Below are 13,208 nucleotides of genomic sequence, written 5' to 3'. Positions count from 1 at the left end.
CATTCAGCCTGCCTGTGTCTTTTCGTTGGAGCATTTAATCCATTTACATTTAAGGTAATTACTGATATGTATGCTCCTATTACCATTTTTTAATAGTTTCGAGTTTGTTTTGGTAGGTCTTTTTCTCCTTTTGTGTTTCCTGCCTAGAGAAGTTCCTTTAGCATTTGTTGTAGAGCTGGTTTGGTGGTGCTGAATTCTCTTAGCTTTTGCTTGTCTGTAAAGGTTTTAATTTCTCCATCAAATCTGAATGAGATCCTGGCTGGGTACAATAATCTTGGTTGGAGGTTCTTCCCTTTCATCACTTTAAATACGTCCTGCCACTCCTTTCTGGCCTGCAGAGTTTCTGCTGAAAGATCAGCTGTTAACCATATGGGGATTCCCTCGTATGTTATTTGGTGCTTTTCCCTTGTTGCTTTTAATATTTTTTCTTGGTATTTAATTTTTGATAGTTTGATTAATATGTGTATTGGAGTGTTTCTTTCTGGATTTATCCTGTATGGAACTCTTTGTGCTTCCTGGCCTTGACTCTTTCTTTTCCCAAGTTAGGGAAGTTTTTGACTATAATCTCTTCAAATATTTTCTCAGACCGTTTCTTTTTCTCTTCTTCTCCTGGGACCCCTATAATTCAAATGTCGCTGTGTTTACTGTTGTCGCAGAGGTCTCTGAGACTCTCCTCAATTCTTTTAATTCTTTTTCCTTTAGTCTGCTCTGTGGCAGTTATTTCCACTATTCTATTTTTTTTTCTAAATTTAATTTTTATTTTATACTGGGGTATAGTTGATTTACAACTATGTAAATGTGTGAGTTTCAGGTGTACAGCAAAGTGAATCAGTTATATATACACATATATTCATTTTTTTCATGATTTTTATTTTTTTATCTTAAAATCAGAAAGATGATTTTAATCTTATTTCTCAATAAAATAATAACATACATTTGTAAAGCAAACAATTTTAAGAATATTTCTCTAAAGGCTTTCTGGAATTCCTAAAAGAAATTCATCTATTTTACAAAGAAAATTCCAAGGAATTAAGGAAAACAACATAAAGTTATAAAGTAGCCCACTCTCCCTGCAACACACAGTAATCATTCTGGTACAAACATTTTTCTTTTTTAATAGAGCAGGTTCTCATTAGTCATCAATTTTATACACATCAGTGTATACATGTCAATCCCAATCTCCCAACTCCACACCACCACCTCCACTCCCCCCACCACGGCTTTCCCCCTTGGTGTCCACACGTTTGTTCTCTACATCTTTGTCTCACTTTCTGCCCTGCAACCGGTTCATCTATACCATTTTTATAGGTTCCATATATAAGCGTTAATATACGATATTTGTTTTTCTCTTTCTGACTTACTTCACTCTGTATGACAGTCTTTAGATCCATCCACGTCTCAACAAAAGACCAAATTTCGTTCATTTTATGGCTGAGTAATATTCCATTGTTAATATTTACCACATCTTCTTTATTCATTCGTCTGTTGATGGGCATTTAGGTTGCTTCCATGACCTGGCTATTGGAAATAGTGCTGCAATGAACGTTGGGGTGCATGTGTCTCTTTGAAATGCCGTTTTCTTGGGTATATGCCCAGTACTGGGATTGCTGGATCATATGGTAATTCTATATTTAGTCTTTTAAGGAACCTCCATACTGCTCTCCATAGTGGCTATATCAGTTTACATTCCCACCAACAGTGCAAGAGGGTTCCCTTTTCTCCACACCCTCTTCAGCATTTATTGTTTGTAGATTCTCTGATGAAGCCCATTCTAACTGGTGTGAGGTGATAACCTCATTGTAGTTTTGATTTGCATTTCTCTAATAATTAGTGATGTTGAGCAGCTTTTCATGTGCTTTTGGCCATCTGTATGTCTTCTTTGGAGAAAAGTCTATTTAGGTCTTCTGCCCATTTTTGGATTGGGTTGTTTGTTTTTTTAATATCAAGCTGCATGAGCTCTTTTTATATTTTGGAGATTAATCCTTTGTCCGTGGATTCGTTTGCAAATATTTTCTCCCATTCTGAGGGTTGTCTTTTCATCTTGTTGATGGTTTCCTTTGCTGTTCAAAAGCTTTGAAGTTTCATTAGGTCCCATTTGTTTATTTTTATTTCCATTACCCTAGGAGGTGGATCAAAAAATATCTTGCTGTGATTTATATCAAAGAGTGTTCTTCCTATGTTTTCCTCTAAGATTTTTGTAGTGTCCGGTCTCACATTTAGGTCTCTAATCCATTTTGAGTTTATTTTTGAGTATGGTGTTAGGGAGTGTTCTAATTTCATTCTTTTACATGTAGCTGTCCAATTTTCCCAGCACCACTTATTGAAGAGACTGTCTTTTCTCCATTGTATATCCTTGTCTCCTTTGTCATAGATTAGTTGATCATAGGTGCATGGGTTTACCTCTGGGCTTTCTATCTTGTTCCACTGATCGATGTTTCTGTTTTTGTGCCAGTACCATATTGTCTTGATTACTGTAGCTTTGTACCATAGTCTGAAGTCAGAGAGTCTGATTCCTCCAGCTCTGTTTTTTTTCCCTCAAGATTGCTTTGGTTATGTGGGGTCTTTTGTGTCTCTATACAAATTTTAAGATTTTTTGTTGTAGTTCTGTAAAATGTCACTGGTAATTTGATAGGGATTGCATTGAATCTGTAGATTGGTTTGGGTATTATAGTCCTTTTCACAATATTGATTCTTCCAATCCAAGAACATGGTATATCTCTCCATCTGTTGGTATCATCTTTAATTTCTTTCATCAGTGTCTTACAGTTTTCTGCATACAGGTCTTTCTTCTCCCTAGGAAGGTTTATGCCTAGGTATTCTATTCTTTTTGTTGCAATGGTAAATGGGAGTGTTTCCTTAATTTCTCTTTCAGATATTTCATCAAGAGGCTGGGAAGATGGTGGAAGAGTAAGACGTGGAGATCACCTTCCTCCCCACAGATACACCAGAAATACATCTACACGTGGAACAACTCCTACAGAACACCTACTGAAGGCTGGCAGAAGACCTCAGACCTCCCAAAAGGCAAGAAACTCCCCACGTACCTGGGTAGGGCAAAAGGAAAAAGAAAAAACAGAGACAAAAGAATAGGGACAATGGAGGGAGCTGTGAAGGAGGAAAAGTTTCCACACCCTAGGAAGCCCCTTCGCGGGCATAGACTGCGGGAGGTGGAGGGGGGAGCTTCGGAGCCACAGAGGAGAGCACAGCAACAGGGGTGCGTAGGGCAAAGCGGGGAGATTCCCGCACAGAGGATCGGTGCCGACCGGCACTCACCAGCCCGAGAGGCTTGTCTGCTCACCCGCCAGGGCGGGCGGGGCTGCGAGCTGAGGCTCGGGTTTCGGTTGGAGCGCAGGGAGAGGACAGGTGTTGGCGGCTTGAACATAGCCTGAAGGGGTTAGTGCACCACGGCTAGCCGGGAGGGAGTCCGGGGAAAAGTCTGCACCTGCCAAAGAAGCAAGAGACTTTTTCTTCCCTCTTTGTTTCCTGGTGCGCGAGGAGAGGGGTTTAAGAGCGCTGCTTAAAGGAACTCCAGAGACGGGCGCGAGCTGCGGCTAAAAGCGCGGACCCCAGGGACGGGCGGAAGACGCTAAGGCTGCTGCTGCCGCCACCAAGGGGCCTGTGTGCGACACAGGTCACTATCCACAGCCCTCTTCCGGGGAGCCTGTGCAGCCCGCCACTGCCAGGTTCCCGGGATCCAGGGACAACTTCCCCGGGAGAACGCACGGCGGGCCTCAGGCTGGTGCAACCTCACGCCGGCCTCTGCCGCCGCAGGCCTGCCCCGCACGCCGTGCCCCTCCCTTCCCCTGGCCTGAGTGCACCAGAGCCCCCGAAACAGCGGCTCCTTTAACCCCGTCCTGTCTGAGCAAAAAACAGACGCCCTCCAGCGACCTACACGCAGAGGCAGGGCCAAATCCAAAGCTGAGCCCCTGTGAGCTGTGAGAACAAAGAAGAGAAAGGGAAATCTCTCCCAGCAGCCTCAGAAACAGCGGATTAAATCTCCACAATCAACTTGATGTACCTTGCATCTGTGGAATACCTGAATAGTCAACGAATCATCCCAAATTGAGGAGGTGGACTTCGAGAGCAAGATCTATGATTTTTTTCCCCTTTTCCTCTTTTTGTGAATGTGTATGTGTATGCTTCTGTGTGAGGTCTTGTCTGTATAGCTTTGCTTCCACCATTTGTCCTAGGGTTCTATCCGTCCTTTTTTTTTTTAAAGTTTTTTCTTAATAATTAATTATAATAACTTTATTATACTTTACCTTCTTTCTTTCTTTCTTTCTTTCTTTCTTTCTTTCTTTCTTTCTTTCTTTCTTTCCTTCCTTCCTTCCCTCCTTTAGACAACGAATCATCCCAAATTGAGGAGGTGGGCTTCGAGAGCAAGATTTATGATTTTTTCCCCTTTACGTCTTTTTGTGAGGGTGTATGCGTATGCTTCTGTGTAAGATTTTGTCTGTATAGCTTTGCTTCCAACAATTGTCCTAAGGTTCTATCCGTCCCTTTTTTTTTCTAAATAATATTTTTTAATTCAATAACTTTATTATACTTTACTATATTATATTTTACTGTATCTTCTTTCTTTCTTTTTTCCTTCCTTCCCTCCTTCCTTCCTTCCTTCCTCCATCCTTCCCTCCTTTCTTCTTTCTTTCTTTCTTTCTTTCTTTCTTTCTTTCTTTCTTTCTTTCTTTCTTTCTTTCTTTCTTTCTTTCTTTCTTCATACTTCTACTAATTCTCTCTACTTTTTCTCCCTTTTATTCTGAGCCGTGTGGATGAAAGGCTCTTGGTGCTCCAGCCAGGAGTCAGGGCTCTGCCTCTGAGGTGGGACAGCAAACTTCAGGACACTGGTCCACAAGAGACCATATAATATCAAATATAATATCAAACGGCGAAAATCCCCCAAAGACCTCCATTTTAACACCAGCACCCAGCTTCACTCAACGACCAGCAAGCTATGGTTCTGGACAACCTATGCCAAACAACTAGCAAAACAGGAACACAACCCCATCCATTAGTAGAGAGGCTGCCTAAAATCATAATAACTCCACAGAAACCCAAAACACACCACCAGACGTGGACCTGCCCACTAGAGAGACAAGATCCAACCTCATCCACCACAACACAGGCACTAGTCCCCTCCACCAGGAAGCCTACACAACCCACTGAACCAACCTTAGCCACTGGAGACAGACATCAAAAACAGCGGGAACTACGAACCTGCAGCCTGCAAAAAGGAGACCCCAAACACAGTAAGATAAGCAAAATGAGAAGACAGAAAAACACACAGCAGATAAAGGAGCAAGATAAAAATGCACCAGATCTAACAAATGAAGAGGAAATAGGCAGTCTACCTGAAAAAGAATTCAGAATAATGATAGTAAGGATGATCAAAAATCTTGGAAATAGAATGGACAAAATGAAAAAACCGTTAACAAGGACCTAGAAGAAATAAAGATGAAACAAGCAACGAAGAACAACACAACAAATGAAATTAAAAGTACTCTAGATGGGATCAATAGCAGAATAACTGAGGCAGAAGAACGGATAAGTGACCTGGAAGATAAAATAGTGGAAATAACTACTGCAGAGCAGAATAAAGAAAAAAGAATGAAAAGAACTGAGGACAGTCTCAGAGACCTCTGGGACAACATTAAACGAACCAACATTCGAATTATAGGGGTTCCAGAAGAAGAAGAGAAAAAGAAAGGGACTGAGAAAATATTTGAAGAGATTATAGTTGAAAACTTCCCTAATATGGGAAAGGAAATAGTTAATCAAGTCCAGGATGCACAGAGAGTCCCATACAGGATAAATCCAAGGAGAAATATGCCAAGACACATATTAATCAAACTGTCAAAAATTAAATACAAAGAAAGCATATTAAAAGCTGCAAGGGAAAAACAACAAATTACACACAGGGGAATCCCCATAAGGTTAACAGCTGATCTCTCAGCAGAAACCCTACAAGCCAGAAGGGAGTGGCAGGACATACTGAAAGTGATGAAGGAGAAAAACCTGCAACAAACATTACTCTACCCAGCAAGGATCTCATTCAGATTTGATGGCGAAATTAAAACCTTTACAGACAAGCAAAAGCTGAGAGAGTTCAGCACCACCAAACCAGCTTTACAACAAATGCTAAAGGAACTTCTCTAGACAAGAAACACAAGAGAAGGAAAAGACCTATAATAACGAACCCCAAAAAATTTAGAAAATGGGAATAGGAACATACATATTGATAATTACCTTAAATGTAAATGGACTAAAGGCTCCCACCAAAAGACACAGATTGGCTGAATGGATACAAAAACAAGACCCTTATATATGCTGTCTACAAGAGACCCACTTCAGACCTAGAGACACATACAGACTGAAAGTAAGGGGATGGAAAAAGATATTCCATGCAAATGGAAACCAAAAGAAAGCTGGAGTAGCAATTCTCATATCAGACAAAATAGACTTTAAAATAAGGATTATTAGAAGAGACAAAGAAGGACACTACATAATGATCAAGGGATCGATCCAAGAAGAAGATATAACAATTGTAAATATTTTTGCACCCAACATAGCAGCACCTCAATAATAAGGCAAATACTAACAGCCATAAAAGGGGAAATTGACAGTAACACATTCATAGTAGGGGACTTTAACACCCCACTTTCACCCATGGACAGATCATCCAAAATGAAAATAAATAAGGAAACACAAGCTTTAAATGATACATTAAACAAGATGGACTTAATTGATACTTATAGGACACTCCATCCAAAAACAACAGAATACACATTTTTCTCAAGTGCTCATGGAACATTCTCCAGGATAGATCATATCTTGGGTCACAAATCAAGCCTTGGTAAATTTAAGAAAATCGAAATTGTATCAAGTATCTTTTCCGACCACAACACCATGAGACTAGATATCAACTACAGGAACAGATCTGTAAAAAATACAAACACATGGAGGCTAAACAATACACTACTTATAACGAAGTGATCACTTTAGAAATCAAAGAGGAAATAAAAAAATACCTAGAAACAAATGACAATGAACACACAATGACCCAAAACCTATGGGATGCAGCAAAAGCAGTTCTAAGGGGGAAGTTTATAGCAATACAAGCCCACCTTAAGAAGCAGGAAGCATCTCGAATAAACAACCTAACATTGCACCTCAAGCAATTAGAGAAAGAAGAACAAAAAAACCCCAGGGCTAGCAGAAGGAAAGAAATCATAAAAATCAGATCAGAAATAAATGAAAAAGAAATGAAGTAAACAATAGCAAAGATCAATAAAACTAAAAGCTGGTTCTTTGAGAAGATAAACAAAATAGATAAACCATTAGCCAGACTCATCAAGAAAAAAAAGGGAGAAGACTCAAATCAATAGAATTAGCAATGAAAAAGGAGAAGTAACAACTGACACGGCAGAAATAAAAAAGATCATGAGAGATTACTACAAGCAACTCTATGCCAATAAAATGGACAATCTGGAAGAAATGGACAAATTCTTAGAAATGCACAACCTGCCAAGACTGAATCAGGAAGAAATAGAAAATATGAACAGACCAATCACAAGCACTGAAATTGAAACTGTGATTAAAAATCTTCCAACAAACAAAAGCCCAGGACCAGATGGTTTCACAGGCGAATTCTATCAAACATTTAGAGAAGAGATAACACCTATCCTTCTCAAACTCTTCCAAAATATAGCAGAGGGAGGAACACTCCCAAATTCCTTCTATGAGGCCACATCACCTTGATACCAAAACCAGACAAGGATGTCACAAAGAAAGAAAACTACAGGCCAATATCACTCATGAACATAGATGCAAAAATCCTCAACAAAATACTAGCAAACAGAATCCAACAGCCCATTAAAAGGATCATACAACATGATCAAGTGGGGTTTACTCCAGGAATGCAAGGATTCTTCAATATACGCAAATCTATCAATGTGATAAACCATATTAACAAATTGAAGGAGAAAAACCATATGATCATCTCAATAAATGCAGAGAAAGCTTTTGACAAAATTCAACACCCATTTATGATAAAAACCCTGAAGAAAGTAGGCATAGAGGGAACTTTCCTCAACATAATAAAGGCCATATATGACAAGCCCACAGCCAACATCATCTTCAATGGTGAAAAACTGAAAGCATTTCCACTAAGATCAGGAACAAGACAAGATTGCCCACTCTCACCACTCTTATTCAACATAGTTTTGGAAGTTTTAGCCACAGCAATCAGAGAAGAAAAGGAATCCAAATCGGAAAAGAAGAAGTAAAGCTGTCACTGTTTGCAGATGACATGATCCTATACATAGAGAATCCTAAAGATGCTACCAGAAAACTACTAGAGCTAATCAATGAATTTGGTAAAATAGCAGGATACAAAATTAATGCACAGAAATCTCTGGCATTCCTATATACTAATGATGAAAAATTTGAAAGTGAAATCAAGAAAACACTCCCATTTACCATTGCAACAAAAAGAATAAAATATCTAGGAATAAACCTACCTAAGGAGACAAAAGACCTGTATGCAGAAAATTATAAGACACTGATGAAAGAAATTAAAGATGATACAAATAGATGAAGAGGTATACCATGTTCTTGGATTGGAAGAATCAACATTGTGAAAATGACTCTACTACCCAAAGCAATCTATATATTCAATGCAATCCCTATCAAACTACCACTGGCATTTTTCACAGAACTAGAACAAAAAATTTCGCAATTTGTATGGAAACACAAAAGACCCCGAATAGCCAAAGCAATCTTGAGAACGAAAAAAGGAGCTGGAGGAATCAGGCTCCCTGATTTCAGACTATACTACAAAGCTACAGTAATCAAGACAGTATGGTACTGGCACAAAAACAGAAATATAGATCAATGGAACAGGATAGAAAGCCCAGAGATAAACCCACGCACATATGGACACCTTATCTTTGATAAAGGAGGCAGGAATGTACAGTGGAGAAAGGACAGCCTCTTCAATAAGTGGTGCTGGGAAAACTGGACAGGTACATATAAAAGTATGAGATTAGATCACTCCCTAACACCATACACAAAAATAAGCTCAAAATAGATTAAAGACCTAAATGTAAGGCCAGAAACTATCAAACTCTTAGAGGAAAACATAGGCAGAACACTCTATGACATAAATCACAGCAAGAGCCTTTCTGACCCACCTCCTAGAGTAATGGCAATAAAAACAAAAATAAACAAATGGGACCTAATGAAACTTCAAATCTTTTGCACAGCAAAGGAAACCATAAATAAGACCAAAAGACAACACTCAGAATGGGAGAAAATATTTGCAAATGAAACAACTGACAAAGGATTAATCTCCAAAATTTACAAGCAGCTCATGCAGCTCAATAACAAAAAAACAAACAACCCAATCCAAAAATGGGCAGAAGACCTAAATAGACATTTCTCCAAAGAAGATATACAGACTGCCATCAAACACATGAAAGAATGCTCAACATCATTAATCATTAGAGAAATGCAAATCAAGACTACAGTGAGATATCATCTCACACCAGTCAGAATGGCCATCATCAAAAAATCTAGAAACAATAAATGCTGGAGAGGGTGTGGAGAAAAGGGAACACTCTTGCACTGCTGGTGGGAATGTGAATTGGTTCTGCCACCATGGAGAACAGTATGGAGGTTCCTTAAAAAACTACAAATAGAACTACCATATGACCCAACAATCCCACTACTGGGCATATACCCTGAGAAAACCAAAATTCAAAAAGAGTCATGTACCAAAATGTTCATTGCAGCTCTATTTACAATAGCCTGGCAATGGAAACAACCTAAGTGCCCATCATCAGATGAATGGATAAAGAAAATTGGCACATATATACAATGGAATATTACTCAGCCATAAAAAGAAACGAAATTGAGCTATTTGTAATGAGGTGGATAGACCTAGAGTCTGTCATACAGAGTGAAGTAAGTCAGAAAGAAAAAGACAAATACCATATGCTAACACATATATATGGAATTTAAGGGGAAAAAATGTCATGAAGAACCTAGGGGTAAGACAGGAAAAAAGACACAGACCTACTAGAGAATGGACTTCAGGATATGGGGAGGGGGAAGGGTGAGCTGTGACAGGGCGAGAGAGAGGCATGGACATATATACACTAAGAAACGTAAGGTAGATAGCTAATTGGAAGCAGCCGCATAGCACAGGGATATCAGCTCAGTGCTTTGTGACCACCTGGAGGGGTGGGATAGGGAGGGTGAGAGGGAGGCAGACGCAAGAGGGAAGAGATATGGGAACATATGTATATGTATAACTGATTCATTTTGTTATGGGGCAGAAACTAACACACCATTGTAAAGAAATTATACTCCAATAAAGATGTTAAAAAAAAGATATTTCATCATTAGTGTATAGGAATGCAAGAGATTTCTGTGCATTAATTTTGTACCCTGAAACTTTACCAAATTCATTGATTAGCTCCAGTAGTTTTCTGGTGGGATCTTTAGGATTGTCTATGTATAGTATCATGTCATCTGCAAAGAGTGACAGTTTTACTTCTTCTTTTCCAATTTGTATTCCTTTTATTTCTTTTTCTTCTCTGCTGTGGCTAGGACTTCCAAAACTATGTTGAAAAATAGTGGTGAGAGTGGACATCCTTGCCTTTTTTCCTGATCTTAGAGGAAATGCTTTCAGTTTTTCACCATTGAGAACGATGTTTGCTGTGGCTTTGTCGTATATGCCCTTTATTATGTTGAGGTAGGTTCCCTCTATGCCCACTTTCTGGAGAGTTTTTATCATAAATGGGTGTTGAAATTTGTCAAAAGCTTTTTCTGCTTCTATTGAGATGATCATATGGTTTTTATTCTTCAATTTGTTAATATGGTGTATCACACTGATTCATTTGCGTATATTGAAGAATCCTTGCCTCCCTGGGATAAATCCCACTTGATCATGCTGTATGATCCTTTTAATGGGTTGTTGGATTCTGTTTGCTAGTATTTTTTGAGGGTTTTTGCATCTATATACATCAGTGATTTTGGTCTGTAATTTTCTTTTTGTTGTAGTATCTTTTTCTGGTTTTGGTATCAGGGTGATGCTGGCCTCATAGAATGAGTTTGGGAGTGTTCCTTCCTCTGCAGTTTTTTGGAAGAGTTTGAGAAGGTTGGCTGTTAGCTCTTCTCGAAATGTTTGATAGAATTCACCTGTGAAGCCATCTGGTCCTGGACTTTTTTTTTGTTGGAAGTTTTTTAATCACAGTTTCAATTTCCTTACTTGTGATTGGTCTGTTCATATTTTCTATTTTTTCCTGGTTCAGTCTTGGAAGGTTATACCTTTCTAAGAATTTGTCCATTTCTTCCAGGTTGTCCATTTTATTGGCATATAGTTACTTGTAGTACTCTCTTAGGATGCTTTGTATTTCTGTGGTGTCTGTTGTAACTTCTCCTTTTTCATTTCTAATCTTATTGATTTGTGTCCTCTTTTTCCTGATGAGTCTGGCTAATGGTTTATCCATTTTCTTTATCTTCTCAAAGAACCAGCTTTTAGTTTTATTGATCTTTGCTATTGTTTTCTTTGTTTCTATTTCATTTATTTCTGCTCTGATTTTTATGATTTCTTTCCTTCTGCTAACTTTGGGTTTCATTTGTTCTTATTTCTCTAGTTCCTTTAGGTGTAAGGTAGATTGTTTATTTGAGATATTTCTTGTTTCTTGAGGTAGGCTTGTATAGCTATAAACTTCCCTCTTAGAACTGCTTTTGCTGCATCCCATAGGTTTTGGATCATTGTGTTTTCATTGTCATTTGTCTGTAGGCATTTTTTGATTTCCTTTTTGACTTCTTCAGTGATCTCTTGGTTATTTAGTAACATATTGTTTAACTTCTGTGTGTTAGTGTTTTCTACGTTTTTTTTTCCCTGTAATTTATTTCTAATCTCATAGCGTTGTGGTCAGAAAAGATGCTTGATATGATTTCAATTTTCTTAAATTTACTGAGGCTTGATTTGTGACCCAAGGTATGATCTATCCTGGAGAATGTTCCATGCACACTTGAGAAGAAAGTGTAATCTGTTGTTTTTGGATGGAATGTCCTATAAATATCAATTAAATCTATCTGGTCTATTGTGTTATTTAAAGCTTCTGTTTCCTTTTTTATTTTGGATAATCTGTCCATTGGTGTAAGTGAGATGTTAATGTCCCCCCCTATTATTGGGTTACTGTCAATTTCCTCTTTTATAGCTGTTAGCAGTTGCCTTATGTATTGATGTGCTCTTATGTTGGGTGCATATATATTTATAATTGTCATAGCTTCTTCTTCGATTGACCCCTTGATCATTATGTAGTGTCCTTCCTTGCTTCTTGTAACATTTTTAATTTTAACGTCTATTTTATCTGATATGAGTGTTGCTACTCCAGCTTTCTTTTGATTTCCATTTGCATGGAATATCTTCTTCCATCCCCTCTCTTTCGATCTGTATGTGTCCCTAGATCTGAAGTGGGTCTCTTGTAGACAGCATATATATGGGTCTTGTTTTTGTGTCCATTCAGCAAGACTGTGTTTTGGTTGGAGCATTTAATCCATCAATATGTATGTTCCTATGACCATTTTCTTAATTGTTTTGGGTTTGTTTCTGTAGGTCCTTTTCTTCTCTTGTGTTTCCCACTTAGAGAAGATCCTTTAGCATTTGTTGTAGAGCTGGTTTGGTGGTGCTGAATTCTCTTAGATTTTGCTTGTCTGTAAAGCTTTTGATTTCTCCATCAAATCTGAATGAATTCCTTGCCGGGTAGAGTAATCTTGGTTGTAGTTTCTTCCCTTTCATCACTTTAGGTAAACCTGCCACTCCTTTCTGGCTTGTAGAGTTTCTGCTGAGAAATCAGCTGTTAACCTTATGAGAGTTCCCTTGCATGTTATTTGTCATTTTTCCCTTGCTGCTTTCAATAATTTTTCTTTGTCTTTAATTTTTGCCAATTTGATTACTATGTGTCTCGGCGTGTTTCTCCTTGGGTTTATCCTGTTGGGACTTGCTGCATTTCCTGGACTTGAGTGGCTATTTCCTTTCCCATGTTAGTGAAATTTTCGACTATAATCTCTTCAAATATTTTCTCGCCTCCTTTCTCTCTCCCTTCTCCTTCTGGGACCCCTATAATGCGAACGTTGTTGCATTTAATGCTTTTCAAGAGGTCTCTTAGGCTGTCTTCATTTCTTTTCATTCTTTT

This window comes from Pseudorca crassidens, chromosome 15 (genome assembly GCF_039906515.1).
Source record: "Pseudorca crassidens isolate mPseCra1 chromosome 15, mPseCra1.hap1, whole genome shotgun sequence".
Taxonomy (NCBI): domain Eukaryota; kingdom Metazoa; phylum Chordata; class Mammalia; order Artiodactyla; family Delphinidae; genus Pseudorca; species Pseudorca crassidens.
Note: the sequence above shows the minus strand (reverse complement) of the source record.